This window comes from Mobula hypostoma, chromosome 28 (assembly GCF_963921235.1).
Source record: "Mobula hypostoma chromosome 28, sMobHyp1.1, whole genome shotgun sequence".
In the NCBI taxonomy this organism is placed as follows: domain Eukaryota; kingdom Metazoa; phylum Chordata; class Chondrichthyes; order Myliobatiformes; family Myliobatidae; genus Mobula; species Mobula hypostoma.
This window is the reverse complement of record NC_086124.1, coordinates 8,451,046-8,478,317: the sequence shown is the minus strand read 5'-3', so window position 1 is coordinate 8,478,317 and position 27,272 is coordinate 8,451,046. Positions and strand designations below refer to the sequence as shown.

The 27,272-nt window shown below is 40.7% G+C and overlaps 1 protein-coding gene across 5 annotated transcripts in view; it reads left to right on the top strand.

Annotated features, from left to right (window-relative positions):
- The window catches only part of qkia (QKI, KH domain containing, RNA binding a), a 132,210-nt gene that overhangs the window by 33,238 nt on the left and 71,700 nt on the right, over nt 1-27,272 (top strand). The gene's annotated exons all lie outside the window — the stretch shown is intronic.

Genomic DNA, 27,272 nt, shown 5'->3' with positions numbered 1-27,272 from the left:
CTTGAATGATAATTGACAGAAGAGCTCTGGTCTTGAAATAGTGCCATAGGTTTTTTTTTATCCACTTGAGTAGACGCAGCCAGCGCCCACTTAATGTCTCTGAAATACAATCACCCTGACAACTGATGCAGTACAAGTTGCCCCTGCATTACGACCTTGCAGAATCAATGAATTGCTACCCAGAAGTCTGAGATGCAGAATAAAATCTGATCTCATGGAATTTGAAGAAAGATGCATTTTAACTTGTTCCTTGTGTGCGCCGATGAAATGGCTTTGTGTATCAGAATCAGGTTTAATATCACTGGCATGTGTTGTGAAATTTGTTTACTTTGTAGCAGCAGTATGATGCAATACATAGAAAAATGTGAATTACAGTAAGTATGTATAAAATAGTTAAATGAAATAAGTAAAAATTAAAATTTAAAAAAAGTAATGAGTTAGTGTTCATGGGTTCAATGTGTATTCAGAAATCGGATGGCAGAGGGGAAGAAGCTGTTCCTGAATTGTTGAGTGTGTGTCTTCAGGCTTCTGTACCTCCTCCCTGATGGTAGCAATAAGAAGAGGGCATGTCCTGACTGATGGGGGTCCTTAGCAATGGATTAAGGGCCCACATCACCCAGGTTGCAAGGACTCTGGAAAGATTTAAACATAAAGATGACCACTGGTGCCTTTACCCACTCCACTGAAGCCCACTGACTACAAGGAAGTACTGCAGCTTTCATTCTTGAGATGGTGGTAGTCTTGGTGATTGGGATAGAGTCACACAGCACAGAAACAAACCCTTTGGCCTACAGTACTATGCAAAGGTCTTGGGTGTATGTTACAGCTAAGGAGCTCTGGACTTTGCACAGTACTGTAGTCATTTTTTTGAATGTTATGGAAAAACATGATATGATTGCTGTTCCTTGATATTGCTGTAGTGTTTGTCGCGGAATGTATTGTTAGCCTGGAAAATGAGGTTGAGATTCAATGTAATCAAATTGATATTTTAGAGAAGGCAGAAGGATAAGAGAATTATTATGGGTTAAGCAAGTTACTCTGCAAATATGCAGGTTATTGGAGAATCACGTGTTTATCATGGGTATTTGCATAAATTGCCAATATCTTACTGAGATATAATGCAGTTTGGGTCCTTGTGGCCCTTCGAGCCGCACTGCCTTTATCTCAATCACAGTCCAATTTGCAACGATTAATTGACCTACCAATCGGTACGCCTTTGAAAAGTGTGGGAAACTGGAGTGATTGGAGGAAATGCGCCCAGTCACAGGGAGAATGTACAAACTCCATACAGGCAGCGGTGGGAATTGAACTGTAAACCACTGTACTACTATGCTGTCCCGATCTTATTTAATGGTAGAAACTAAAGTCCACCTTGTTTGTTACTTGGCGTAGATGTGTGCACAGATTCACTGGATAAACTTACAGGAGGATCACAGGCATGTAATAACTGAGATACAAACTTCACAAGAGATAATTATTGTATGAGACAGACCAAATGGTCTCTTCCAGCTCTTTCTGCTGATAATTCAATTGGGAACCAACTCTCCTTTGACTTGTATGCATCATACAATCACCCTCACTTCATGCCAGAGAGTCAAAGTCTGACCTGTGATTTTAAAAGTGATTGAATCTCAGCAATGGTCTGCAGAATGGCAATCACTTATGTACCACTTTCCCGAAGTTTGAATCGGACAAGGTTGCCGACCTTCCATTATTCATTTTGAGTGATCATGCATGTGTTCTGACACAGATACTGTTTCAGTAGTAATTTTGTATATTGAATGTTTTCTACAGTTACACATGCAGTGTTGCTGCTTGGGCAAGGTGCCATGTAGTTACTCAGGATTTGAGCTTTGACTGCTTCATTCTAAAGGCTTGGATGACAAAACTCTAAAAGTTGAGTGTTTTCCAAAAGTGTCAGGCAAATAACTATTAATCACTTCATTATAGGAAGGGTGTGGAAGCTTTCGAGGGTGCGCAGAGGAGATTGACTAGGATGCTACCTGGATTGAGAGCACCTTTTATGAACATAGGGTGAGGGAGCTGGGGCTTTTTCCTTTCGATTGAAAGGGGATGGGAGCTGATGTGATAAAGGTGCATAAGGTAATTTACAGAAATGATTAATTTGACGGCGCTTAATTTTAAAGTGATGGAATAAAAGTATAGGGAGGATGTCAGAGGTATGTTTTTGATGGGAGCAGGGAACGTTCTACCGGGGTGGTGGTAGAGGCAGATACATTTAAGGATATTTAAGATCCTAGATGTGCTTATGGATGAAAGAAAAATGGAGGGCTATGCAGGAGGGAAAGGAAAATTGATCTTTGGGTAGATTAAAAGGTTGGCACTACATCTTGTGATGAAAGGTCCTTTGCTGTTCTGTGGGCTTAACTTCAAATTGAAACTACTTGATTGGGTTAAATTTTTCCAGCATGTTAAGATTTGGGTCCTTCATTTACCTTTTGAACTGGCAGAATGATTTGTATCTATACTTTGGTGTTACAAGGAAGAAGAGCTTGGGTAAATGTTAGTTACATTTCTTGGGAAATATGGAAATAAGACTAAAAGAATTTTAAATTTCTTTTTAAAGATAACTAAAAGCATCTCCAGTGAAATTGTGAACTCCAGGGATATGGGGAATCAAATCACTCTCTTTAAGCATTTTATTGTTTTAGAAAAAGTGGGGGGTGGCGGTAGAGATGGCTTTCCCAAAGGAAGTAAGTACAAGATGTCCCTTCCCTCTGCTAGCCTGCCACCCTTGAGCAAGGAGTAGCACCTGCTTTGCCCCCTCAAACAGGATCACATAAAATCATGGGAGCAAGTGGTGGATGGTCGTATGAGTAGCTGATGCATATCGCAAGTCCTGGTTATCTCTGACAGCAGGCAGACAATCTTTGAATAAAAAGAATCCAGTGCTTTCCCGGCATGTATGGCAAGTAAACTCTTCTCAGGCTTCCAGTCAGGTACAGGTATTGATTGTAACCAGTGTTTCGATGACGAACTCGGCCATCTTCAGAGATTATGCTTGGAAAGTCTAGTCTAGTGGTATTTATACCCCTGTTGTCCATCTGTCCCTCCTGAATAGCTAGTCCTCATTCAATCAGATTTCTGCTCTCCGTCCTTGTTTACAAGTTATCTTCTTTTAAAATTCTTTTCCTGTAGTTTTATTTCAATGGCTTCCTTTACCAGGCGGTCCCAAAAGCTATTGATGTAGCACAGTAATTTTGTGCAGTTAAAGACAGTCCTATGGCCATTGTGAATGCAGTGCTCTGCTACCACCGATCTCTCTGGATAATGCAAACCTTGGTCCTTGATGTGGGTTTCTGTGCATCCTGTCTGGCCGATATACACTGCTCCATATTCACGGAATCCTGGAAATGCCAGCTGATATGAGGCCCAGGTCATCTTTGACCCGCATAAGCTGTGACTTGAGCTTCCTTATGGGTTTGTGGATGGTATTAATCCAGTATTTCTTCTGGGATCCTTCTTGTTAGGTTTCCTGGTTTTTCTGTCAGCCCTTTTAAGGGTCCGATTGATTTCCTTCACCTTGTAACCATTCTGTAGGAGCATTGTAAGTAATCGTCTTTCCTCGTGGAGACTCTCTGGGTCTGAAATAGTTTTTGCACGGTTAATCAAAGTAGAAAGCACTGCTGTATGTTTGGAGGCATGATGGTGGCTGCTATTGTTGAGGTACAAGTCCGTGTGAGTGGGTTTCCCATAGACACCATGTCTGAGGCTACTGTCTGGTTTGCATCATATTAGAATGTCCAAGAATGGGAGGCAACTATTCTTCTCCATCTCCATCGTAAATTCAGTGTTTAGATGTATACTGATCAGATGGTTGTGGAACTGTTGGAGTGCCTGGAGTTCATAAGGCCACACTAGGAAGGTGTCATTGGCGTATCTGAAGAAGCATTTGGGGCGCAAAAGCGACGAACTTGGAGCCCTCTCCTGAAAGTTTTGTAGAAATCAGCAACAAGGGCGATCCCATGTCCACACCATCTGTTTGGTTTATAGTAGTTCCCCCATAGAGGAAATGCATCGATGTAAGGATGTGTTCAAAAAGGTCACTGGAACCCTTATCAAAACTTGACTGCAGGAGGACCAAGCTGCCTTTAATGGGAACTCTTGTGAACAGGGGCACCATGTTGAAACTGACCGTGATGTCCTCTGGTTTCAGCTGGATGATGGTTATTGTTTTAATGAAGTCGGTCAACTTCTCAGCCCCCAACAGAAGGAGACAGCATGGTTGTTAAATACATAGTGAGATAATATGTCAGAGAATCTATCCCACTGACAGTAGGCCTCAGGGGTCCCCTCCTTATGTATCTTAGGGAACCCGTAAGTTATTGGTGGTACCAGCGCCTGATGCAGAAGTGTCTTCCAAATGTCTGCTAGCAGTCTGGATTTCTTCACTAAAGTGGGTGTCATCCTGACAGTCGAATCCTTGGGTTCCTGCTGTAGAAGTCCGTAGGTGGGATCGTCCAGAATCTGTGGTATTACTTGGAGGATATCAGGACCGTTGCATCTTCTTTGCCTGCTGGTAAAATCATGATGGCTGGGTTTTGCCGTAGTCCCTGGAGGGCCAGTCACTCTCATTTTGTAATGCAAACAACAGGAATTCTGCAGATGCTGGAAATTCAAGCAACATACATCAAAGTTGCTGGTGAACCTGATGGCATGAACATCGACTTCTCTAACTTCCGCTGAGGCCCCACCTCCCCCTCATACCCCATCTGTTACTCATTTTTATGCACACATTCTTTCTCTCACTCTCCTTTTTCTCCCTCTGTCCCTCTGAATATACCTCTTGCCCATCCTCTGGGTCACCCCCCCCTTGTCTTTCTTCCCGGACCTCCTGTCCCATGATCCTCTCATATCCCCTTTTGCCTATCACCTGTCCAGCTCTCGGCTCTATCCCTCCCCCTCCTGTCTTCTCCTATCTTTTTGCATCTCCCCCTCCCCCTCCAGCTTTCAAATCCCTTACTCACTCTTCCTTCAGTTAGTCCTGACGAAGGGTCTCGGCCTGAAACGTCGACTGCGCCTCTTCCTATAGATGCTGCTTGGCCTGCTGCGTTCACCAGCAACTTTGATGTATGTTGCTCATTTTGTAATGTTCAGTTTCAGTCAAACAGCTCTTCTTAGGGTCATGCAGACCTTTATTCTTACCTCCTGCGCGGTATCTGGTTTTCAGATTGCTGGCTCTGCTCTGCCAATATAGCCCCTATAAGGTAGAGCTCTAAGCACTGGAGTTTGGGTCCTTGCCAAGGAGCTAAACTTATCTAGTTGTCTTGTCAATCCTTTGTGTCCAATGGTGGGATGGCTGCTCTTTGCCCGAAGAGTATTGATAATGGCTAGGGTCACCCATCTTGTAAAGACACAGCCTAGAAGAAGGCAGTGGCAAACCACTTCTGTAGGGAAAAAAAATTGCCAAGAACAATCTTGGTCATGTGGACCATGATTGCCCATGTCATACGAGAAGGCAGCTAATGACAATGAGTACAAGTGGCTGTAGAGAAGTGTCTTGGCTTGAATTCCCTAGATTCTGGTAAGGTTCTACTGCACTGGATAATCATATGTAATGATTAACCAAGGAAACTGAAAATTGTAGACAAGTTGATCAGACTTGTGTTATCTGGAGAAGGTGCTTGTATTTATTGTAGCAAGACGTTCTGCAGATTGCAAGTAACTCAAGCTGAACAGGCACAGTTTTGTGGATTAACTTGCAGCATGCTTTGAAAACGTAAATAGCGCATTTGTATTTTCAGACTTCCTGAGCCATTTGAAAGGTTAGCTTACCAGGGTATTGTCACTGATAGCTTTTTTAGAGGGAATGGCTAACAAAGTTCAGGGTAAATGAGTCAAGGTTGGCTGTTGCAAGGACCAGTGCTATTTGTAATCTATTAATAACGAGGTCAAGTTTGCTGCTGATAGAAATACAGGTGGCTAAATAGGATCTACAAAGGGATGTGTAAAGCATAAGCGTGCATTAATGTGTGAGGTTCATTTTGGGCTGAATAGAAAACTTAAAGTTTAAGTGGATAGACTAAAGAATATTACTGAGGGCAATCTGTTGGTTCTCCTACAGGAATTGACATGAAATTAATTACTGTTATGCTGCTGCCATTTTAGGGCAGCAGTGAAGGCCCTTTTTCATCTCGTGTTCAGCACTTCATATTGTCATTAGTTTCCTCAGTTTTCACTACTGTCAGTCCTGCAAATCCCGGGTAGAGACTCAAGAATACTTCCCCACTCAGATGTAGAAGTATTCTTCATTGCTGTTTCCATAACAGTTTTGTTTGACCAGTCAGGGTTGTTAGCCCTGAGCTGAAACCCTGAACCTGGAGAATTGGTGGACCACTCTTAGTCTGGCATCTACCCTTTGATTTGCTTGGCGTGGATAACCCTACCAAAAGCCAAAGCGTAAAGCCCTGACTCCAATCAGCATAGCTCTCCAGGTCATTGAGGCATGCAAACCTCCAAACCCCGGCGCAGTTGTGGTCCTCTTGGAGGACTATGAAATTAGAGACCAGGTTGCTGCAAATGATTGAGGATATTGCGAGGTTGTGCTGCTGCATTGCTCATAGTATTGGTGTCCATTTAAGCAGGGATTTGCTCAACTCGAATGAAAATGTCTATTCATTTGTGGGGGGGATTTTTTTTGGCAGCTAGGTTTTATGCTAGATGTTTAGAATGAGAAGTAATCTTAATGGAGTAAGTTTTTGATGGATGATCTTTTCTCTCTGGGGTGGGGCTGGTGAAATCATAGAACGTAGATTTTTTTGGGATAAGGTGGAAATGATGAATTTCGAAGATTTTATGCAGAGTGGGGTGGGTCAAATCATTGAATATATTTAAGGCAGTGATAGCTTATTGGGAGTAAAGTTTGAGGAAAGAAAGTGGAGATGAGGTCACTATCTGATGAGCTATGATCTTATTGTGGAACAGGTTTTAATCCCTGTGGCCTGCTACTATTTCTATTTTTGTGTGGAGGTTACATGATATAAATTGTTACCCAGTCTCCAAACACCAGATATTTAGAGTAGAAATTTTAAAATCCTTTAATTCAGTTTATTGTTTCATTAAGCTATAAAGTGACCAATGAGGTTGCTCTATTAAGTGAGTATTTTCCAGTAGACTGGTACATATGACATACATGAAAACTAATTTAAGATATCTTGCTCATGCTGATTCTACTGAGTATTCTATGGCAAGGAAGAACACATTTCAAGTATCTCACTTAACCCTTATCAGATGCATGGAAGCTTGCTTCAGTTATAACTTAACAAATTAACATGCGACAAAAATAGTACTTGTGTGTATCTTGGCTTGCCTTTGTGGACATGTTGATCTGCTCAAGAACTGAATGCAGCATGTTGACCTTGCTGTAAGTTTAGAAATTAGATTGAACTAATGCAGTCCTAATTCTGCTCCCAAAAGAGATTTGTTGATAACAATACGTTTTGACAGCAATTATCTTGAAGGCAAAAAGCTAATCTGAAGGTTACTGGAATTTTTTCCCTTTTGAAACCAAAGCTGAAAAATTCAGCTGTGCTTTTGGAGTTGCTCAGTTGTATTGTGGTCTACATGAGGACAAAAGTTTGTTTTGGGATGTTCTTTGGATGCAGCAGTATGACCATGTTGAATCAATTTGCTTCCCATTAAAACAAGCCTGTCATGATAAACAACACTTCCAAAAATTGCCAAATGATTCAATGAATGAAAATGTGTGGTTGTAAAGCTGTACAATCATTAGTTTCCCAAGCTTGTACTGCATTCTTTATAAACCTAATTTCAAATGTTCTAAAATATTGCATTTATATGCAGAAGAGTATAAACTCTGGATGCCCTTTGTAACATGGCCATTGTAGACTAGTTGAGCTATATAGATTACAGACTTGGCGTTTTTCCTCTGGGGATGCAGTGGGCTTCCAAATTAATAATTTTCATTTCCAGTTAATATTTTGATTACCTTTTACATCAGGTGAACTGCAGCATGCACTTCTGCAGGCAGACAGTATAAATTGTGATGAGTAATTAAATTGACATGTTTTTAAAATTGTACAAAATATAATTGAGTAGTTTTTTCTATTTTAAAATTTGACCCATAAATACCAAATGTAAGCTGTTTCTATAGGGTTCTACATCGACACATTCATATTCAGGTTGCTGAATAAACATGACAATAGAACTGTCTCTAGAGGAGTTGTTACAGCTTTAAATATGAAAGTGCATTGCTCTGCTGGGAAGCCTGTGTGTGTTCTTCGTTGCTGTGTCTGGAACCTGATGTGGGCCCTCTGCTGTCTCCATCATTGAAACAGTTAAAGTGAACTCGCAGCCCAGCTTGGTGTCGAGTGAGCCACACATGCATTGTGAAATGGCTTTCTGGCTACAGCTAGCACTGGGCAGTGTAGTTCACATGCTACTGAGACGTGAGGCTTGGCTACCGGAGTGCACCTCCCAAGCCCTTCCAAGATTGTCTAGTTGGCCACAGCACTGTGTCAAGCCCTGAAGCAGCCTGTGTTCACTGTCGTGGTGGCTCACTCGAAGCTGTGTAGCATTGAGAACACTGTTCATTGTGGCGTGCTGGGATTCTAGCACAGCTACATGCATACTGAATTGGTGTCTTTTTTCAAAATGTTTTGTGGGGTTTCAGATTTCAGAACTGAAAGTTGTCAATAATAGGTGATCACTGGAATATTGCAAAGCAAGAACTGGCCCAGTGAAATAGTGTAACGGCAACTTTTTCCAAACCATCTGTTAACTGGCATAGAAAAATTGTAATAGTTTATTTTTCTCATTGACTGATCAAGTAACACAAGATTGTGATGTAAACAACCCCTGGCCTCAGTAATATTAGTCATAAATGCAAGGAATTCTGGAATTTGCATTCTAGTGTTCTTAATAAATAGAGAGCAGACAGTTTCAAAATATTAATGTATTAAATGGTATTGATCTGGTATCCTGAATTTTTAATAGTTTTATTTGGCCATGTGATTTTTTTTCCACTAAGGGCAAATGTTCGGTACTGGTTAAGTGTAAAATCTGATTACTTTAAGCTCTTGCCTGCTGTAGCACTGACATTTTTGATTTTCCTGAAAGAACATTTTAGAGTTGTATGTGTGAATGAAACTGTTTCAGGCATCTTAAAATTTCCTGTTAATAAGCTGCAGAGTTGTAAACTCAGCCAGCTCCATCATGGGCACTAGCCTCCACAGCATCCAGGATGTCTTAAAGGAGTGATGCCTCAAAAAGGCAGTGTCCATCATTAAGGACCCCGGTCACTGAGGACGTACCTTTTCATTGTTATCAGGAAGGAGGTACAGAAGCCTGAGGTGCACACTGAATGATTCAGAAACAGCTTTCCCCTCTGCTATCAGATTTCTGAATGGGCATTGAACACATGAACAAACACTATCTCACTACTTTTTATTTGTATTTTGCACTAATTTAATTTATATTTAAAATATATACTTTAATTCAGCCTTTTCTCTAAGTATTGCTTTGAACTGCTGGTGCAATGACAGCAAATTTCATGGCATATGCTGGTGATATTAAACCTGATTCTGTAATCTCTGAGCTTCTTCTGAAGCCTTGTTTCCTATGGACAACAGAGTTCGGGGTGGGGGGAAAACCTGGTAAATGGATATGAAGTTGTTGATTTGAAAGTAAGTGAAGGAACACAAAGAAATTTTAATCAATTATACTATTCAGCATAATTGGGTATCTTTAAAAAAAATCTATTGCATTTCCTCCTTTTCATCTTAGTAAACCAATTTGTACCAAACTGTAATCACAGCTTTAAGTTAAAATCTTGCTGTACAACTTGACATAAATTTGAAACAGCTTGTTTTTATGTGCAACTCAAAAACACGAGGTAGTCTACAAGTGCTAAGTATTATCCAAACTGCAAGCTTAACTTCATGCATTTTCTGAATGAATTACTGATTTGAAATCAGCCACCCAAATGCTACTCCCTAGACTACATACTGCATCTCCCTGGTGACTATGAGAATCATTAATATATCTACAAATCTGCGAACAACCACACAAAAATAAAAAGCAACACAAAATGCTGGATGTGCTCAGCAGGTCAAGTGGCATCTATGGAAATGAATAAATAGTTGATTCAGGCCAACAAACTTCAGGACTGAGAAGGAAGGGGGAAGATGCTAGAATGAAAAGATAGGGGAGGAGGAGGATGATGGCTAGAAGGTGATAGGTGACACCAGGTGGGTGGGAAAGATAAAGGACTGGAGAGGAAGGAATTTGGTAGGAGTGGAGAGTGGACTGCAGGAGAAAGGGAAGGAGTAGGGGACTTAAGGGGAAGTGATATGCACGTGAGAGGCCAGGGTGGGGATCCTTTCCCTCATACCAACTTTGTATTCTGGCGTCTTTCCCCTTTTCAGTCCTGAAGGAGGACCTCTGCCTGAAATGTGAACTGTCTATTCATTTCCATAGATGCTGCTTGTTTTGCTGAGTGCGTGCAGCATTTTGTGTGTGTTGCTTTTTATTTGTGTGGTTGTTCTCAGATTTGTAGATAAATTAATGATTCTCATAGTCACCAGGGAGATGCAGTATGTAGTCTAGGGAGTACCACTTGGGTGGCTGATTTCAAATCAGTAATTCATTCAGAAAATGCATGAAGTTAAGCTTGCAGTTCTGATAATACCTAGTAATGCTTTTAAAAATTGTCTTGCCTGTCTACAGATGATTTGATCCTTTTGCGCTGTTCGGACTTGTGCCTTTATGGAATGTCAGGAGTTATCTGCAGAGCATGATTGACATTGGTAAACTGACTGAAATGAATGCAGATTGCTGTTTTGACAAATCCCTCAAAATAGGGTTGTTTGCCCAACGTTAGCTTGGCATGATATAAAACATAAAATTATACAAGCTCTCAGCTGGTTAGTCAGCATCTGTAGAAAGAAAAGCTGTTTTTAGGCACCATGGTGGAGTTGCTCTTAGCACAAAGCTATTGCAGCTTGGGGCGTTCAGGCGCTGTTCTGTTACATCCTCCCTGTGGAATGTGGGTTTTCTCCAATTTCCTTCCAAAGGCGTACTGAAAAGGTTAATTGGTCATTGTAAGTTGCCCCATGATTAGGTTACAGTTCATTGGGTTCTGTGTTTGCTGGGACGGTGTGGTCCAAAAGGCTAGAAGGGCATTCTCCGTGCTACGGTTCAAGAGTCCTCCTAGTGTCTGAGCCGTGTCTCTAGGATCCTTCTGTTAGATTTAAAACTTCCAGAGCATTCTGTATTTATTTGGAACTATTTAAAACCATTTAAGCTAGGAAGTTTATTGAAGTGAAATAGAGCTGCTAGCTAGGAGCACCAGTTTATTCATTGAGATAACAGTGCGGAATAGGCCCTTTAAGCCACACCCCAATTTAACTTAATTATGGGACATTTTACACTAATTAACTTCTTTGGACTATGTGAGGAAACTCACACATTCTATTGGGAGGACTCCTTAGAGGGCACGGGATTGAACTCCGAACACAGCCCCAAGCTGTAAAAGCGTTGTGCTAACTGTTACATTACCGTGGCACCCAGTTATCCAGGTTTCCACTGGGTGGGTTTATTCTAGGTGCTAAAGTTTTCTTCCAAATCCAAAAGGTGGTGACTAGCAGGTTAACCACTTCATACAGGTGGATGTGGAGCTGCTTTGACAGGAAAGTGAACTGGCTGCAGGAGTATAGGGGAACTGGATTGCACCAAGAACAGATACAGAAGGTTTTTTAGCTTTTTGATCTTCTAGGAAATGCATATTCATATTTAGGTTGTTTTTAATCGTTGTTGTTTCGGTATAATGTTTCATTTGAAACTAGATTTTGGCAACTAAAATCCAACTGAAGTTTGCAGCTTCACCTTGAGTGCAAGGAAGGAAAAGTAATGTGGCATCTTGGGACTTCGATGCAAGATCACTAGGCTTTCTGGCTATTGGAAGTCACTGTCATAATACCTAAATAGACTTGTATTTTGCTTTCATGTTACACAGTAGTGTAACAAACTCTCCAGTGAGTATAAAGAAAATGCAAATTGTAGCTCTGACAAACCTACCAATGTTCCAGACCTTCATCCAAGATCTGTTGCACTCTGGACCCCTGGCATTTCTGAATGATTCTGGATTGTTGGAGTTGTGTTCAAAATGAATTAGAATTAAATCGTATTGGATCAGATGATAAAGTTGCAGGCTTGCACTTAAAATGCAGAATATATTCATAAGCGGAGTTGATTAAGCAAATGCTCTGTAGGTTTGACAGATGTTTTGCTTAAAGCTTTGCCAATTACTTAGTAGAAATAAAAGCAAGTGAGTAGGCTCGACCTTTGGATCTTGCTGCATTAAATGATAATTTGAAAGAAGGGGCGTAGATTATTCCTGATCAGTTCCTGACAGTGTAAGTAAGATGGTTGATCAAGTTCTGTGGTTTAATGTTATCCAGTGTTGGAGCTAAGACTGAAATGCATGCAAGTAGAATGCTTAATCTGCTCTTTTCCCCGCAGTGTTTATCTGTTAATTACTTTGCAGCTAAGGGAATGCACAAATGAATATTTTCTTTAAAGAACCCCTTTTTTTCTGAGCATTGGTGATGTGTTAAGCTGTAATTCTAATGTTGGGTATCTCTCTGCTAAGTCTTACAAAACACAGTACCAACACTGAATGGATCTTTATTAAATGCCTTTAAACTTCATTGCGTGCACCTCCGTTCCCACCAGGGATGGTAGGGAACTTCCAATACACAGTTCACAAAGCGTTCCTCTTATACATGAGAACAAGACGCTGTTACTATTTACAGCGAGTTCTTCCTGACCTTGCATTGCGAAGAGGGAAGGGATGGAAAAACTGAATTTTTGGAATCCCTCTTTGGAACAGAGCTGCCTTTGTGCTAGATTTATGACAAATGTATCTTTTTAAAAGATAATAAGACAATGAAGCTCTACAATATTTACTCAGCTCTGCACTGAGTTGAGGCAGTGGCCTGCTCTGGCTGCAGCGATGCCTGGCTTTGTGTCTTTTGTAAAACTTCAGTTCTGAATGGTATTTGGTTGTATTATTTGGATGATTTATTTTTATTTTTCTCTCTGGTCTTTTTAATGGGTTCTATTGGGTTTCTTGGTTTTGTGGCTGCCTGTAAGGAGAAAAATCTAAGGTTGTATATGTATTCATTGATAATGTATTTTGAGGCAAACACCAGAGAGAGCAAGGCAAGTATAATAACATTTAAGGTATTTGGGTAAGTACTTGAATAGGAAAGTGTTTGGAGCAGGGGTTCCTAACCTTTGTTTTAATGGACCAATACCGCTATGCAAGGAGTCTGTGGACTGCAGGTTCGAGAACGCTGGTTTGGATGGATATGGAACTAGCAGCTGGTATGGGCATCTTGGCTGGCATGGGTGAGAAGGACCACTTCCATTTTTTTTTTGACCACTTTTACATTGGTTTATCTGGATGGGGTGAAGGCTGTGCTAAATGCAACAACTTCCCCTAACTCTTTATCTTGGGCATCCTAATGTTGGGGATAGGAAGTTGTAGCAAACACTTGTGGGCAACTCATCTGCAGTTTTTTAAAATGTCACTTTCAGCGTAGCTTTTAACTTTCCTAAGAAATGTGACCAGCATCTAGGAATAGGAAAAGTTAACGACCTGGATTTATTTCAATAAGCGGTGAAGTAGCAGATCTTGGTACCATCCTTGTAATATAAAAAAAAGTCTTGCAACTTTTAGTAAGGATTATTTCCCCTGATTGGCCTCATGCCAGTTTTGGGTTATTCCTGACATCCAGCAGTGATGTCCTCAAGCATGGTGAACAGCCAATCAAGTTGGAAATTTATTCGGCAGGTGGAAGTACATTTTCCCTAGAGATGTTTGTAATCAGCAAATTGTCAAAGTTTAAAGTAAAAGTTTAATGTAGAAACTGAAGTTAGTTTATCTTAAAGTTTGGAATTGATGGTAAATGGCAAACTTTTTTTTGGCTCTTCAACATCATAGTAGTTAAGTAGCAGTTGCGACCCAGTTCGTTTAAAACCTTATTTGCTTTCCTTAAGGCTTTACTCCTGTGGATTTTTTTTTCCTTTATGAGAGTTTGTTTGTGCTGGATCACTGGAGTCTGAAGATCACTCTGGAGGCTGGAAAAAAGACAAACCTTTCAGGGACGTAGGGGGATCACTAAAACTAGCATTAATTTTCCTGTTTATCCATGTGCACGTAGCAGCTTCACTGTAACACGACACTTGATCCTAAATATCAGTAGGTACAAGAGAAGAGATTGGCCATTGGAGTTTACCATGATGCCAGATTGTGACAGATTCTCCATCTTAAACCCCATGTCTCCAACTGAGTCCAGCATACCTTGATTTCTTTGGAACTCAAAAAAAAAAAAAAAAAAAAAAAAATCAATTGGGTATTCTGACTACGCATTAGTATATAAAATTCCAAAGACGAGAAGAAATGGAAGTAGACAATACAGCCCTTTGAGCCCACTCTTCCGTTAAGGATCATGGCTCATTCGCAGTCCTTGTACACTCAAGCAACACACAAAATGCTGGAGGAACTTAGCAAGCCAGGCACATCTATGGGGGGGGTGGGGGTGAAAGTATAGTTGACGCTTCCGTCTGAGGCCCTTTGGCAGTACTGGAGAAAAAAATGAGTAGATTTAAAAGGTGGGTGAAGGAGAGGGAGAAACACAAGGTGATGGGTGAAACTAGGAGGTGGAGGGATGAAGTGTAGAGCTGGGAAGTTGCTTGGTGTAAGAGATACGGGGCTGGAGAAGGGGGAGTCTAATAGGAGAAGACAGAAAGCCATGGAAGAGAGAAAAGGGGGGAGGAGCACCAGAGGGAGGTGATGGGCAGACAAGGAGATGAGGGAAGAGGGGAGGGAATGGTGAAGGAGAGAGGGGAGCATTACCTTTTCATGCCATCAGGTTGGAGGAATACCCAGATAGAATATAAGGTGTTGTTCTGGCCTCATCTCTACAGTAGAGGAGGCCATGGATTGACTTATCGAAATGGGAAGTGGAATTAAAATGGGTGGCCACTGGGAAATCCCGCCTTTTCTGGCAGTTGGATATAGATTCCTGCATAAATGGTCTAATCTGCATCGGGTCGACCGATCTACGGGAGGCCATACTGGGAGTGCTGGCCACGGTATATGCCTAGTCATATAGGCTCACAGGTGAGGTGTTGCCTCCCTACATCGTTTTTCAGTGCCATCCCCATTTTTTTCCTCCCTAAGTGCCTGGAAATCTATTGATCTGTTGTGAATGAGCATTACAGTTCAGCCAAGTTGGGCTAGAAGTTCTAAGGCTCACCACTACTATCATCTTGTCACCTTCCACTGGTCTGTACCTCTGGGCTAAGTGGCTTATCTATTCTCAAGCTATTACTCTAGTCTTTGCCTCACTCAGGAAACACTGTCCTTGGATCTGCTGTCAAATCCTTAAGAATTTTGTATATTTCAATGATATTTTTCTCTTTTATATGGGTGGGTATGTGTACAGTGGCATGTAAAAGTTTGGGCACCCCCGGTCAAAATTTCTGTTACTGTGAATAGCTAAGTGAGTAAAAGATGACCTGATTTCCAAAAGGCATAAAGTTAAAGATGACACATTTCTTTCATATTTTAAGCAAGAATACTTTTTTATTTCCATCTTTTACAGTTTCAAAATAACAAAAAAGGAAAAGGGCCTGAAGCAAAGGTTTGGGCACCCTGCATGGTCAGTACCTAGTAACACCCCCTTTGGCAAGTATCACAGCTTGTAAGTGCTTTCTGTAGCCAGCTAAGAGTCTTTCAATTTTTGTTTGGGGGATTTCCCCCCCCCCCCCCATTCTTCCTTGCAAAAGGCTTCTAGTTCTGTGAAATTCTTGGGTCGTCTTGCATGCACTGCTCTTTTGAGGTCTATCCACCGATTTTCAATGATGTTTTGGTTGGTGGACTGTGAAGGCCATGGCAAAACCTTCAGCTTGCGCCTCTTGAGGTAATCCATTGTGGATTTTGAGGTGTGTTTAGGATCATTATCCTTTTGTGGAAACCATCCTCTTTTCATCATCAGCTTTTTGACAGATGGTGTGGTGTTTGCTTCCAGAATTTGCTGGTATTTAATTGAATTCATTCTTCCCTCTACCAGTGAAATGTTCCCCATGCCCCTGGCTGCAACACAAGCCCAAAGCATGATCGATCCAACCCCGTGCTTAACAGTTGTTAAGGACGTTCTCAACAGTTGTTGAGGTGTTCTTTTCATGAAATTCTGCACCCTTTTTTCTCCAAACATACCTTTGCTCATTGTGGCCAAGAAGATCTATTTTAACTTCATCAGTCCACAGGACTTGTTTCCAAAATGCAACAGGCTTGTTTAGATGTTCCTTTGTAACTCCTGGTGCTGAATTTTGTAGTGAGGACACAGGAAAGGTTTTCTTCTGATGACTCTTCCATGAAGATCATATTTGTGCAGGTGTTGCTGCACAGTAGAACAGTGCACCACCACTCCAGAGTCTGCTAAATCTTCCTGAAGGTCTTTTGCAATCAAACGGGGGTTTTGATTTGCCTTTCTAGCAATCCTACAAGCAGTTCTCTTGGAAAGTTTTCTTGGTCTTCCAGACCTCAACTTGACCTCCACTATTCCTATTAACTGCCATTTCTTAATTACATTACGAACTGAGGAAACGGCTACCTGAAAACGCTTTGCTATCTTATAGCCTTCTCCTGCTTTGTGGGCATCATTTATTTTAATTTTCAGAGTGCTAGGCAGCTGCTTAGAGGAGCCCATGGCTGCTGATTGTTGGGACAAGGTTTGAGGAGTCAGAGTATTTATAAGGCTTGCATTTTTATAAAATTTGCATCACCTGGCCTTTCCTAACGATGACTGTGAACAAGCCAGAGCTCTAACAAGCTAATTAAGGTCTGAGACCTTGGTAAAAGTTATCTGAGAGCTTAAATCTCTTGGGGTGCCCAATCTTTTGCACGGTGCTCCTTTCCTTTTTTTCCACTCTAAAATTGTACAAAACAAAAATGTTGAAAAGAATGTTTCATCTTTAACTTTATGATTTTTGGAGATCAGTTCATCTTCTACTCAACTATTCACAGTAACAGAAATTTTGATCAGGGATGCCCAAACTTTTGCATGCAACTGTGTGAGTATGTGTGTATATATAATAAACAAGAATATAATAAAAATATATTATAAAATGTGTGTGTCCCAGTCTACTAACTGTGCCATTCCTGGAACCAATCTCATGCAGTCCCTCACTGGCAAAGACATCCAAACTGTAAACATGAGACTGCAGATGCTGGAATTTCTCTTTTTCACTGTCTTGATGCACACTATTGACCTTAAAATATCGGCAGTTCCTTTCTCTGCATGGATACTGCTTGATCAGCTGAGTCCCACCAGCAAATTGTCAGAACAAAACTTTGTGCTGCTTTTGGTTTATTTGTTCTCCATCACTGCATTGTCGTTTTCAGTGACTTGAATGCAAGAAAATTGAACATAAATATTTTTAATGCGTTGAAAATCATTTAACAAATACTGCTTTTCTGTTAAATGCAGCATCTGCAGATTTTCTCTTGTTTGTGATTGAAAATGCACGTCCTTGCACTTCTGTCAAGTGTATTGTCATTTAACTACATGTATTCTGCTAAATGACATGTTTCTCCAGACCAGGGTGTGAAGCACAGTAGTACAGGCGGCCCTCCTTATCCGCGAGTTCCGCTTGTGCGAATTCAACCAACTGTGAATCGAGAAAACCCAGAAGTGCTCTTCCAGCACTTGTTGTTAGAGCATGTTGTCATTATTCCGTAAACAGTGCAGTATAGCAACTATTTTACATAGCATTTACATTATAGTAGGTATTATAAGTAATCTAGACATGGTTTAAAGTATACGGGAGTATATGTGCGTAGATTATCGTGGATCGGGATCGAAAACAAAATGGAAGTTCTCTTACCAAGTAAGTTGGAACAGGTACATCCGGTATTATTTAGCGTCAATTAGTCAAACGTTTATCTTGGTATATAGTATATATTTTACCTTTCTATGCATATAAAACACTTAAACGTATGTTTCAGTGCCAGGCTCGGGAACAGAAGTTCCCGAGTTCAATCCAGTGACAGACCACTTCCGAGTGCACTCTCCATCCGTGCCGGGTTGATGTGGAGGATCAAAAACCGCAAAGCCCCAAAACCCAATAATTAAACCACTGCGTTGCTTAGTAATAATTGTAGCTTTCATCAGGGCAGGGCCTTTCTCACTTTATCCTTTAAAATTGTTCCAATCGTTGACCGACTGTAGGCTAACACTTTTCCAATGATGGATGGTATTTCACCTCTTTCCGATCGCTTTATTATTTCCACTTTATTTTCAATTGTGATCGTGATTATTTTCATGAACAGAAACACTGCAGATTCAGAGCTCCACCGCTGGGTCCTAACGTCCACCGCACTGAGACAGGTTAAATAAGGATTGGGGTTCTGCTAGGTCCTAAGATCCACTGCATTGAGACAGGTTGAATAAGGGTCTTGAGCATCCGCGTTTTTTGGTATCCGCGAGGGGTCCCGGAACCAATCCCTCGTGGATAAGGAAGGCTGACTGTACACACAATATCTTAGTAAAGTAAGAATTAAATCTACAAATGAATTGCGCATAGATTAAATATTGTAGGGTACAGAACAAATTTTCCATCCAACATATCCTTGACCACTCATTTAATACACCCATATCTTATTGAAGCCTTTTTACATCTATAATCATGATCCCATCCAGTTTAATCATCACTAAACTGGGAAATGTATTGTTGTCCCACAGCCAGTTCATTGTTGTACATAGTAGAAAGTTGGGTACCAAGCACAGATTTGTGCAAAATTTCTCCCCTCACTGCTTCTAATTTGAGAAGGAACAGCTTATTTTGACTTTGTTGTCTGTCTCATAACTAATAGCAATCCACCTTGGTATGTCCCTAATTTTTTTCAATTTTAACCAAAATCCTCTGCAGAGCCATGTTGAAATTATTTTGGAAATCCAGGTACTCTGTACTCTCCTTGATCCTGAATAGCCAAATTCTTAGAGACTAGAATCAGGGAGTATGTTCAATGTTGATGGCTTCTCTTTCCGTCTGGCAACCACACCGTGGTTCTGTACTCTAGTTTGAAAAACTAGTTTCTGCTGAATGGCCAAACCTTTAGACTAGAACAAGGGAATCAGGATCAGGTTTAGAATTACCGGCATATGTTGTGAGATTTGTTAACTCTGCGGCAGCAATACAACACACTGCATTATAGAGTTTCAAAAACAAACTGAGTTACAGTAAGTATATTAAATAGTTAAATAAGTAGTGCAAAAATTTAAAAAATTGAAAAAAAGTAGTGAGGTAGTGTTCATGGGTTCAATGTTCATTCAGAAATTGGATGACAGAGGGGGAGAAGCTGTTCCTGAATTACTGTGTGTCCCCTCAGGCTCCCTATACCTCCTTCCTGATAGTAGCAATAAGAGCAAGGCATGACCTGGGTGGTGGGGTCCTTGATGGATGCTGCCTTTTTGAGTCATTGCCCCTTGAAGATGTCCTGGATAGTACAGAGACTAGTGCCCATGATGGAGCCTCTGTAGTACAGTCAATGTTAATGGCTTGTCTTTAATCTGAAGACCACCCTGTGGTTCTATACTCTAGTTTGAAGAAATATTTTCTGTTCCATCGAGCCTTGTCTGAATCTTGAACTTCGGTTAGATCACCTCTCAATGAGAAAATAACTTTCTACTTGAGGACAAACACCTTGCTCAGTTCTGAAAAAGGGTCTCGATCTATAATGCTGACTGTCTACTCTTTTCCATAGATGCTGCCTGACCCGTGTTCCAGTGTTTTGTGTGTGTGTTGCTTACCCTTTTTGGTATTGTGACTGGACTCTGTTGCACATTGTTTTGTCAGTTAGTGACGTGGAGACATTCAAGCTCTTGAAAAGGAGCTTCAAAGCTTATTTAAGGAAATCATTAACTGCTGATGAAACAGTTGTTACAAGGGCCGTTAAATTATTTTTCTATCTTTAGTTAGCTTTAGACCTGTTCTAGTTTAGGTGGAGTTGTCTTTTGGCAGGCTACATTTTGGGGTGGCATGGTGGTGTAGTGAATCAGAATCAGGTTTATTATCACTGGCATGTGGCTTGAAGCAAGATGCTTTATAGTACCAGAGAGCCAGGTTCAATTCACGCTGCTGTCTGTAAGGAGTTTCACGTTCTCCCCGTGACCACGTGGGTTTCATCCAAATGCTCCAGTTTCCTCCCAAAAATGTACCGGTTGATGGATTATTTGGTCATTGTAATCAAAATCCTTTGTAGGGCCATATTGAAAGTATTTTGGAACTCCAAGACCTCTACTTGCCCTTCTTGATACTGAATGGCCCAACTCTTGGACTAGAATCAGGGAGTATAATTAATTCAGGGGCCGCTGGGCGGTGTGGCTGGAAAGGCTTGGTTCATCAAGTGATATTTGCAACTTAGCACTTGAAAGAAATTTAATGTCCCTGGCAGTTTCTCACTGGCTCACTCCCTCCCCTTCCAGCCAGTTCACAAGGAACAGCTAATTGTTTTGTTTGACATTTCTTATTTTGCTGAGGTGATCTCTGGTCATCTCACTACATTGCATGGTCTTTCTTTCAAATCTAATCTAATAGACTCATTTGTTTGTTCTAAGTGCAATGGATTTCTTTATATAGAATCAGAGGCATAATTATATGGCATAGAACAAATCCTTCAGCCAAAACTGTGTGCCTGCTTCAGCTACTTCCATTTCCTTGCACTCGACTTGTATCCCAGTAAACGTCTGCTATTCATATACCTGTACAGATGTCTATAAACACTCTAGTTATATCTACCTCTACCACTTTTCCAACTCGTTCCATAAACCCACTATCCTCTCAGATCCTGCTCTCTCTGTTGGTTTTAGACTCCCCTGCCCCAGGGAAAAATACAAAGACTATTCATCTTGTTTGCGACCCTTTTTTTTGCACGGGGTATTTAGGGTTTGATGTTCTCACTCCCATTTCTGCAATTTGTCTTTTTATTTTGCACGGTGTGTTGGGTGTGTTGTCCTTGTTGCTGTTTGTGTAGTTTGATTTTTTTTTAATGTTCGGGTTTGGTTTGATGTACTTGTTGCCGTTTGCAGGATTTGTTCAGACAAGATTATTTTATACCCCCTACAAATATGGAAGGTTAATGTCAACACTTGTAATATTTCAGCATGGTTATGATTGTCTTAAACATCCAAGAACCTGCATGGAAGAATATTAATCACAATCATTGGCTAGCCCTTGAAGGCAACTTGAGATGAACCTTTGAACTTGTAGACTGAGCGGCCACCTCGCTGGTTGCAAATGAAGTACAAGTGCTAAGCTTAGCTAATAAATGTATTGAGTTGTCCTGATATACCAATGTGCTGTATGCTTAATATCCTACTACAATATAATCCCAACTCTTACAATCATCAGAGTATATAGGCAAACATGGAGGCTTGTGTTAACTAGAAAGGCTTTTTATTTTATTGAGACGGTGTGGAACAGGCCCTTCCAACCCTTTGAGTTGCTAAACTCAGCAACCCCTGATTTAACCCTATCCCATCATGGGACAATTTACAATGACCAATTAACCTACTGATCAGCACGTCTTTGGACTGTGGGTGGAAACTTGTTCAGTTATGGGGAGAATGTCCAAGAATAAACAGTTGATGTTTTGGGCCAGGGTCCTTCATCAGGACTGACAAAAGTCTCGGCGCGAAATGTTGACTGTTTACTCTTTTCCATAGATGCTGCTGATCTGCTGAGTTCCTCCAGCATTTTATGTGTTCTGTTTTGGATTTCCAGCATCTGTGGATTTCATCTTGTTTGAGAATGTGCAAGCTCCTTACAAGTGGCGGCAGGAATAGAAAATACATATTTCTAAACACTTCCAAAGGAAATTTAAAAAATCTTATCTACTTCCTCAAGAGAACTTTGGCATGTCCCTTTGATCCATCCAATTTTTATTGACACTATAGAAAGTATCCTACCTGGATACATCATGGCTTGGTAGGGCAACTGCTCTGCACTTGATCACAAAATATTACAGAATTGTGGACACAGTGAGTACATCATGGGAACTGGCCTCCCTTCCATGGATTCTCTCCATACTTGCTGCCTCAGTAAAGCAATCAGCACAATTAAAAACTCACCCTCCCCAGACATTCTCTCTCCTCTCTTCTTCCATTGGGCAGTGATACAAAGCCTGAAAGTATGTACCTCCAGGCTGAAGTGCATGTTCTACTGTGCTGTAGTAAGACAATTAAATGGTTCCCTTGGTTCTGTTGTATGATGAGGTGGACTTTTGACATCACAGTTTACCTGACAAAGGGTCCTGGCCCGAAACATCGACTGTACCTCTTCCTATAGATGCTGCCTGGCCAGCTGCGTTCACCAGCATTTTTTGTGTGTGTTACCTTGTTATGATCTAGCTGAAAAAGGATCTGGAGCTTTCCTAGTCTATATGATGAATAAACTCTTCTCGGGCTTCCAGCCAGGTACAGGTATTGATTATAACTGGTGTTTCAATGACAAACTCTGCCATCTTAATCAGGGAAGACAATGAAGATGGCAGTTTGTCATCGAAGTGTCGGTTATAATCGATGCCTGTACCCTGCTGGAAGCTGGAGGAGCATTTATTTATGATCTTACTGTTGTATTGCAGTTTCTGTGTGATTGTTACACTGTTCTGCATTGTTATTGTTTTACCTTGTTCTAACTCAATGCACTTGTGTAATATTCTGATTTGTATGCACAGTATGTAAGAAAAGATTGAATAGTTTGGGGCTTATTCCTCGGAATACAGAAGAGTGAGAGAAGATTTGATAGAGGTGTGCAAAGTTATGAGGGGTATAGATAGGGTAAATGCAAGCTGGCTTTTTCCACTCGGGTGGAATTACAACCAAAGATCGTGGCTTAAGGGTGAAAGATGAAAAGTTTTTAGAGAACACGAGGGAAAGCTTTTTCACTCAGGGTCATGAATGTGGAATAAGCTGCCAGCATATGTGGTGCATCTGAGCTCACTTTCAGTGTTTAAGAGAAGTTTGGATAGGTACATGGTAGAGGTATGGAGCGCTATGGTTCCAGTGCAGGGAGTAGGTAATTTAAATAGCTCAGCATGGACTAAATGGACCAAAGAGCTTGTTTCTGTGCTGTATTCTAAACTTTTCAGAGCATCTCAGTACTTGACAATAATAAACCAATTCCAAAATTGGAAGTTCATTTTGACCTGATGAGAGACTTTGCACTGTATCCCTCTGACTCTTACCTTTTTAGAAGCTTTCTCACTGGGAAAGGAGAACGTGGTTTTAAAAAAACCTACCAGGAAAGTGGACTGTAAAGTGTTGACTATTTTGGAATGTTTGAAAATGTTTGAAATCTACAGCTTTTTTGAAAAGCAGGAAAGTGTGCATTGTCACAGTATTGGCGTGCGAAATGATCTAAATGTGAAGATCCGGGTGGCAAATCAAGTGTTGTTCAAGCTTCGTTGAGTGTCATTTAAAATGCCTTTGCCTTTCGAATTGAAAGTTTTAAATGCTTGTTTATGAGCCTTCCTCAGCACGTTGTATGTGCCGACTCTTGAAAGTTGCTCTAAGAGTATGCAAAATTTGTTGGATGTACAAGGATGTTGCTGGATCTGGAGGGCCCGAGTTATAAGGGAGCATTGACTCGGTTAGGGCTTTATTCCCAGGAATGTAGAAGATTGAGAGGAGATTTGACAGAAATGTGCAAAATTGAGGAGTATTGATAAGGTACAATCAAGCAGGTTTTTTCCCACTGAGGTTGGATGGGTCTACAACTAGAGATCTGGGTTAAGGATGAAAGGTAAAATGTCTTGGGGGAACACGAGGGGAAACCTCTTCACTCAGAGGGTCGTGAGAGTGTGGAATAAGCTGCCAGTGCAAGTGGTGGATGCAAGCTCGAGTTCAACATTTAAGAGAAGTTTGGAGGCAGTTCAAATGGTTTGGCACAAACTAGATGGGCCAAAGGGCCTGTCTGTGCTGTACTTTTCTGTGACTCAATGATGAGGCTGCATGTTTTTCATCTCCACAGCAGCCAGAGTACAATAGAAATTTGAAAAGGCACTTTAATACCAATGGAATAAGGTTTGCAATAAATCTTACCCCACTGCATAATGTTAAATGAAAGAATTGAAGAATTCTCTAGATGATACACCAATTAACAAACAATCCTTTCGTGACTGACCTTCTACATTGCATCTTGCTCAACTTCGGTTTGATGTTCTATTGTCAGTGGCCCTGTCTTAGATCTGAACACCCTTGTGACCTTTGGTCATTTCCACCCCATCCTGATATCACCATGGTTGTGCCAATCCTTGTAACTCCCAGTGCTGAAACACTGTGAACAGTGCACTTCTGCAGTTCCAGCTTGTGTGTTATCCAGTTCTTATGGATGCACTAAGTTGCAAGATAAAGTTTGTGAACCCTTTGCAATTACCTGATTTTCTGCATTAATTAAACTCACAAAATAAGACCATAAGAGATCGGAGCAGAATTCAGCTATTTGGCCCATTGAGTCTGCGCTGCCATTTCATCATGGCTGATCCAGTTTTCCTCTCAAGCCCCAAACTCCTGCCTTGTGAATTGTGGTCTGATCTTCATTTAAGTCACAATAATAGATAAACATAATCTGCCTAAACTAATAAAACGCAAGCAATTGTACTTTTCATGTCCTTATTGAACACAATCTTTAATCATTTACTGTCCGGGCTAGGAAAAGTATGCAAACCCTTGTATTTAATAACTGGTAGAGTCTTATTTAGCAGCAATAACCTCTACCAAATGTTTCCTGTAGTTGCTGATCAGACTTGCACAACAGCGAGGAGGAATTTTAGACTATTCCTCCATACAAAACTGTTAGTTTATCAATATTTCTTGGATATCTTGCATGAACAGCCATCTTCAGGTCATCCACAGCATCTCAATTGGTTTAAGATCTAGACTCTGACTTGGCCATTTCAAAAGAAGAATTTTCTTTTTAAACCATTCTGTTGTTGATTTACCTTTGTGTTTTGGATTATTGTCTTGTAGCATCATTGAACTACTATTAAGCTTCAGGTGATGAACTGCTACCCTGACATTCTCCTGTAAAATCTCTTGATAAAATTTTGAATTCATTGTTTCCTCAACGATTGCAAACTGTCCAGGCCCTGAGGCAGCAAAGCAGCCCCAAACCATGAGCTTTCCACCATGCTTCACAATTGTGATGTTGGTTTTGGTTGGCGTGTGATGCCCCTTTGCCTCCAAACATAGTGGTGTGCATTTCTACCAAAACGTTCAACTTTTTTCTTATCTGTCCACAGGATATTGTTCCAGAAGCATTGTGGGACATTCAGATGCTCTTTTGCAAACTTGTGTGATCCTTGCAGGACGCTCACTCCTGGGGAGAGTAGCAGCAATACTGAATTTCTTCATTGGTAGACAATTTCTGTTACTGTGGATTGATGAACAGTCAGTTCTTCAGGAATGCTTTTGTAGCTTTTCCCAACTTCGTTCATCTCTACAATTCTTCTAAGGTCCTCCAGAATTTTATTTTGATCGAGTCATGGTGCACAGACAGATCTTGAGAAGAGAAGGCTCTGTCAGTAACCTGACTTTCTCACTTTTATAGGGCAGGGCACGCCTGCAACTCGTACCTCCAATCTTCTCATTGATTGGAACACCTGACTCCAAATAGTGTTTGTAGAAGGAATTACCCTAGAGGTTCACATACTTTTTGAACCCAAGATCAGGCAGTTTATCAGTAATTAATGCAGAAAACCAGCTAATTGCAAATGGTTCACAAACTTTTTTCTTGCAACTGTATGTGGAATGTCTGTCTTGAACTGCCTAGCTGCTTCCCATTTTGGAATGTGTTCTTGAATTTTCAAAATCCTGTCAAAGATATCAGCATATTTTAAAGGTTGAGGAAAGCATAGGAAATGTCATCGTAGCATATGAGCTTTGTGTGTTTGGAGTCTGAAGACTGGTGATCAGAAACAGATTATCTTCGGCATATGTTGTGGAATTCAATGCATAATAGGAAAAAATGGTGAATTACAGCAAAAATAGTTAAATTGGTGCAAAAATAGAAATGGAAAAAAAAGTAGTGGGGTAGTGTTCAATGGCCATTCAGACATTGGATGACAGAGGGGAAGAGCTGTTCCTAAATCATTGAGTGCATGCCTTCAGCGATTGCTCCCTCCTTCCTGATGGTAGCAATGTGAACAAGGCATGATCTGGGTGATCAGGGTCCTTAATTATGGACACCATTTTTTTTTGAGGCATCACTCCTTGCCAATGTCCTGGATAGTACAGAGTTCTAGTGCCATAATTGAGCTGACTAAGCTTACTAAGTTTAGTGTTTTAAGATTTGTTCTACACCCAACTTGGCTTCAATTAAAGGCTGAGTGCAGTGGAAATTCTGTCATTGTCTCTTGATGCATTGGTGAGACCACAGTTCATCTGCACACAAGGGAATTGCATCTGAATTGATCTGATATTGAATTATTAAAATCCTGCATTTTAATGCATAGCAAATGTTCAAAGGCATCCTGCAGTTTAATTTCATTCATGCCTCTATGAACAGGTATAGGTTCAATTACACAGAGCATCATTTGTGGAAGGTGTGGATATTTAAGTAGGTCATAATATATAAATAGCAAACAAATACATGCATTACAGTTAACTCTGCTCTTTCAATCTGTTTGCTATTAAATCATACTCTACCCTGAAGTTGTTCTAAAGCTTTATTCTTTTTAACATGCTTAACATATTAATTTTAGAGCTGTATTACATTCAGCCTTCCGTTCAAAGTGTGAAATGCAGTATATTTTAAATCTGACCTTTATAGCTAATATTGTCTGCATCTCATTTGTTTCAGAACCAAATTCAATACTTTTGTTCTAAAACAATATTGCAGTTGGAAGTGCGAAATAAAATCGGAAAATGCCAGATTTGCTCAATAGATCTGATGCCCGAGTTAATTTTTTGGAATGTTGACCTTCCATTGGAACTAAAAGTGTGCAAGTTGCAGATGGAGCCGTGCAGAGGTTTGAATGATGCTCTGAGGGCATGGACGTGCTGTAAATAACATGGGTAAAATCTGAAATTGCTAGAGAGGAAAGTTTGAATTCTGGAAATTGGATTAAGTCAGTAAAGGCTGATTATTTGAAACTGTTAGATTTGAGTTAGAAAATGAACATGCCATATCAGAAGTTTGTAAGCTTTGCTTAGTCCTTCATT